This window comes from Hypanus sabinus, chromosome X1 (genome assembly GCF_030144855.1).
Source record: "Hypanus sabinus isolate sHypSab1 chromosome X1, sHypSab1.hap1, whole genome shotgun sequence".
Lineage (NCBI taxonomy): Eukaryota > Metazoa > Chordata > Chondrichthyes > Myliobatiformes > Dasyatidae > Hypanus > Hypanus sabinus.
This window is the reverse complement of record NC_082738.1, coordinates 11419313-11425312: the sequence shown is the minus strand read 5'-3', so window position 1 is coordinate 11425312 and position 6000 is coordinate 11419313.

Here is a 6000-nt window from a genome sequence, read left to right as displayed (position 1 = left end):
AGCTTCCTGCCTCTGTCCCTTGAGGCAAACAGATCATTTGCCTGGGTGAATTCAATGCCCAGGTTGGATGTGACCACAAAACATGGAATTGAACTATAATCTAGCAGAGCAGCAGTGACGTTCCCTTTTTGTATGCTTGCTGATGAATTTTTGTCTGGACCTGGAGATGGCCTAGGGTTGGCTAAATGGTGCAGCAAACGATCTGTGACATTTGGGAAATCTGTCTGAGGGATGTCCAAAGCTGGGAACTAAATATTTTTGGTATTCAATCTTCAAGAAAAGGAGGCAAGGATATCATAAGTATAGTAATTATACATGACCTGGGTATGTTTGATCATGGTAAAGAATTACGGTAAGTTTGGGTTGAGGTAAGAAGCAACAAAGAACAGAAAACATCATTGGGTGTTGTTGAAAGACCCCTGATGATATAGGAAGTTGAGATACAGAGCAGAAAATTAGTGGCGGATGGAACAGGGATAATATAGTAATCACAGTGGCCTCTACACTTTTCATAGAGTGGGCAAATCAGATTCATTGTAGAGCAGGGGTTACCAACCTTGTTTTATACCATGGACCAGTACAATTAAGCAAGGGGTCCATGGACTCCAAATTGTGAACCCCTTGTGTACAGGATGAATTCCCGGAATGTAAATGAGATAGATTTCAATAACAGCTTGTTAAGAAATAGGCATAGGAAGAGGTTATTTTAAATTAGCTTTGTGTAACAAGATAGGGTTAATTAATAACATGGTTATAACAGGGCACATAGGACCATAAGATGTAGGAGATGTAGGCCATTCAGTTCATCCAATCTGCTCTACCATTCAATCATGGCAGATTTTTTTTTCAACTCCTTTCTCCTGCCCTCTCCCTTTATCCCTTAATTCCCTTACCAATGAGGAATCCATTAATCTCGTCCAATGACCTGGGTTCCACAATGAATCCCACAATTCACCACCCTCTAGCCCAAGAAATTCCTCCTCATCTCAGACTTAAAAGGACTCCCCCATATTCTGAGGCTGTGCCCTTGAATCATAGACTCTCCTAAAAACATTCCAAATGTGGCCTAACTAACACCTAATATATTTTCAGCTGTACATATACTAAAAGTAATACTAATATTGAATTTGCCTTCCTTACTACCAACTCAACTACAAGTTAACCATGAGGGAATCCTGAAGAGGGACTCCCAAGACTCATTGCACCTCTGATTTCTGAGTTCTGTCCCCTTTTAGAAGATAGTCTACACTTTTATTCTTCCTACTGAAGTACATGGCTCTACTCTTCCCAACGCAGTATTACATCTGCCACTTCTTTGTCCATTCTCCCAACCTGACAATAAAACCTGATAATAAAATTTTGCCCATTCTTCCAATCTGTCTAAGTCCTGCTGCATTCGCATTGCTTCCTCAGCACTACCTACCCCTCCACCTATCTTCGTATCATCCGCAAACTTTGCCACAAAGCCATCAATTCATTTATCCTGCTTTACATTAGTGGCTACTTTGCCCTTATATTTCATCTTTTCCCTTCTTACAGCTTTTTTAGTTGCCTTTTGTTAGATTTTAAAAGCTTCCCAATCATCCAACTTCCAACTCACTTTTGCTATCCTATATGCCCTTTCCTTGGCTTTTATGCAGTCCTTAACTTCCCTCGTCAGCCATGGTTTCCTAACCCTGCCATTTGAAAACTCCTTCCTCTGTGATACGTATCTATCCTGCGCCTTGTGAACTATTCCCAGAAACTTCAGCCACCTCTGCTCTGCCGTCATCCCTGCCAGTATCCCCCTCCAATCCACCTGGGCAAGCTCCTCTCTTGTGCCTCTGTAATTCCCTTTATTCCATTGCAGGACTGATATGTCTGACTTATGCTTCTCCCTTCAGATTGCAGTAATGAATTCAATCATATTATGCTCACAGTCTGCTAAGGGTTCCTTTATGTTAAGCTCCCTAATAAGATCTGGGTTATTACACACACCCAATCTAAGATCGCCTTTCCCTGAGTAGACTCAAGCACAAGCTGCTCTAAGAAGCCATCTTGTAGGCATTCAACAAAATTCTCTCTCTTGCAATCCGACAGCAACCTGATTTTCCCAATCGCTTTGAATATTGAAGTCCCCCATTGCAATTGTGACATTACCCTTATAACCTGCCTTTTCCAGCTCCCTTTGCAAACTCAACCCCACATCTTGGCGACTATTTGGAGGCCTATATATGATTCCCATGATGGTATTTTTACCATTGCAATTTCTTAACTCCACCCACAAAGATTTGACATTCACTGATTCCATTACACCTCTTTCTAAAGCTGTAATTCCATCTCTTACCAACAGAGCCACACCACCGCCTATGCCTTCCTGCCTGTCCTTTCAATACAAAGTATATCCTTTGATGTTAAGTTCCCAACTATGGCCTTCTTTCAGCCACGACTCAGTGATGCCCACAATGTCATACCGACCAATCTCTAATTGTGCCCCGAGTTCATTCACCTTATTTTAAATGCTCTGTCTGCGTTTGTACCCAATCACTGGCTTGTCCTTACTTACATTCATGTTACACCCATCATCTACTTGTAAACCTGCTGGCTCATCCTCAGCTCTGTCATACTGGTTCCCACCCCCCTGCCATATTAGTTTAAACCATTCCCAACGGCTTTAGTAAACCTGCCTGCAAGGATATTGGTCCCCCTCAGATTCAAGTGCAACCCATTACTCTTTGTTGTTCTTCATAAGTTCTTTGCTCCCTTACCTCATCACACTATTTAAAAACCCCAGGATGTAACTTTTTTAACTACTTTCTGAACCTATAAAGCTGCTTTCAAACTGGAGTTATAGAGCCATTCTATGAAATGGAAGCAACCCTTCAACCCAGCTTCTTCCACTAAACTTACATGCCTTCCTAAACTTTTCCCACTTACTGTGGTTAGTCCCATATCCTTTCCCATCCATGAATGCCTTTCGGACATTACACATCACTAGCATAGATGAAAAACAACAGCAGACAAACACCAGTCCCTGTGGCACATCACTAGTCGCAGGTCTGCAATCTGATAAACAGCCCTCACTGCCTCCCTCAGACCCCTACCACAGGGCTAAGTTGTCTGTGATATGAAACTAAGTGGGAATATGTTTAATGACGAGGATGCAAATTTAGATAAAATGAGTGTGTGGGTAAAAACATAACAAGTGAAACACAAAGTGTCTTCATCAGGGGAAAGCAGCAATGTTGAGTAGCTTTCAATGGTAAAGAGCTCAGGAAATGATGATGTTCAAGAAACTCGGGTGCTTTTGTACACTAGAGCCTGCAAATGAGCAAGCAAATCATCAAGGCAAAATGGCACATTGATCTTTATTGCGAGAGAATTTGAGTACAAGCATAAAGATGTCTTACAGTAATTATATAAATCCCTGGTGAGACCACAAATGGATTATTGTGTATAACTTTGGTCTTTTTATATAAATGTTGAGAGGATGTTTCCCTTAACAGGGGAATCTAAAACCGAATATCCCAAGCTGAAAATAAGAGGCAGACTATTTAGACAAAGGTTCAGGCGCTGATTAATCTTCTCAGCAAATTAGGAGATCAGGTGCTAGGTTTTGTGCCTGTGCTTTGTGCTTGTAATTAGATGGTCTGCACTGTTATGACAAAGGTGGAGTCTCAATCGCCATCCCTTAGCAACACTGCTCATGCCAATGGGCTAAAAATTACTGTCGAACGATGGATTAGTGGTGCCGTGTTATTGATCCATCATTGCCAGCGGGACTGATCAGATTCTTCTTCATGGTTGAGCTGTGTCAGTAACAATCGCACCACTGAAGCAGTCAAGTCTAGATTCAAGTTTATCATCAGAATCATACATACACAAGGTATAAATGACATGAAAATTGCATTTTTGCTGCAGCAGCACAGAATATTAAACATAATGTACTATGTTACAAAGGTTAATTAAAAGTTAATTAACATAAACTATTCATAACTTACATAACAAAATAAACATTACTGCAAGTTGAGAGGGAGAAGAGAAATATAGTTTGAAGTAGTGTTATAGTTTTTCAGGGGGTTCAAGAAAATGATGGAAGTGGGGAAGAAGCTGCTGTAAACTTAGTCAGCTCTAGCATGGACAGTAGCCTCCATAGTATCCAGGACATCTTCAAGGAGAAATGCCTCAAAAAGACAGCATCCATCATTAAAGACCCCTTCACCAAGGTTAAGCCTTGATCTCACTGCTACCATCAGGGAGGAGGTACAGAAGCCTGGAGGCACACACTCAGTGATTCAGGAACAGCTTCTTCCCCTCTGCCATCTGATTCCTAAATGGACATTGAAACCATGAACACTACCTCACTAATTTTTTCTGTTTTTGCACTGCTTATTTAACTATTCTGTAGGTCACAGTTACTTTTTCTATTACACTGCTGCCACTGAGTTAGCAAATGTTATGATATATGCTGGTGATTCTGATTCCGATTAAGCCTTGAGGGATGGGTCTTCAGGTTTCTGTACCTCCTGTCTAATAGCAGCATCAGGAAGAGGGCATGGCCCGAATGGTGGGGTCCCTAATGATGGATGTCATCTTCCTGATGTATTGCCTCTTGTAGATATCCTGGATGGTGAGGGGAATTGTGCCCATGGTCGAGTGCACCACTCTCTGTAACCTCTTGCATTTCTCTGTATTGGGGATCCCATACCAGGCTGTGATGCAACCAGTCAGAATGATTTTCACAATACATCTGTGCAAGTTTGTAAGAATCTTTAATGACATGCCAAATCTCCTTAAACTACCAAGAAGGTAGAGTTGCTGGCATGCCTTCTTTATGGTTGCTCTGGGCCCAGGATAGGTCCTCTGGGACACTGACACTCTGGAATTTGAAGCTGCTCACCCTTTCCACTCCAGGTCCCTCAATGAAGACTGATGTGCGCTCACCTGACTTCCCTTCCTAAAGTCCACAGTCATAGCAGGGAAGAAGGCCATTCCGTCCATTGACTATACCAGCTCTACATTAAAAAAATTGGCAGTCCCATCCACCACATTCTCTCCACATACTACAAGTTCCTTCCTTTCAGATACTGACCGGCTCTCTTTTGAACAGTATACCTGAATCTGCATCTATTTCACGACAGTGTATTCTGGGACCTATCACTATCTGCAGGAAGATATTCCACTCATGTCATTTCTGGTTGTTTGTTAATCACCTTCATTCTATCTCCCCCACTGACACTTCTGCCAATGGAATGGTTTATCTCCATCTAACCGAGCCATACTACTCATGACTTGAAATATGCATGTGACAATAACATAATAATTACAATTCCCTTTAAGCCAGGGGTTTCCAACCTGGGGTCCACAGACCCTTAGTTAATGGTAAGATCCATGGCATAAAAAAGGTTGGGAACCCCTGCTCTAAGCCCATGAACCTGCTCAAATATCTTTCAAATGTTGCAATTGAACCCACCTCTAATACTTCCTGTGTCAGTCCATTCCATATACCCACCATCACCAAAATTTAAGATTCAACGCCCCCTTTAAAATTTTTCCCCCTCATTTTAAGTGTACGCCCTTTGGTTTTAGACTCCACTGCCCTTGGAATTCACACACACTGCCCTTGGAATTTCAAGCTTCCCCTTCAATCCTTCTCGTGCTAAATTTCATCATTCTTTAATCTTGTTTTTTAAGGGGGCATCCAGCCACTTTCCCCGTTTCTCCTCACACACTCATCTACTTGCAGCAGAAAGTTCAAGGAGAAGTCCAACTAATGGCAGAAAGCATTACGTCCTTCCCACAGAAACCACAGGGCAACAGCACAGTGGTGAAAGAAAAAGGTGTCAGGCACCAGAACCCATGCAGAATTAACAATTTCCAAAGTGTGTGTGGCACTGATGGGGAATATCTGCACATTGCACGACAGAAACCATAACCATAGAATGAATGATCAGGGAAGCAGACAGCAATGGCAAAGTTAGTTACAAAATGAGATTTTAATGTTAACAGCAGCTGAGAGGC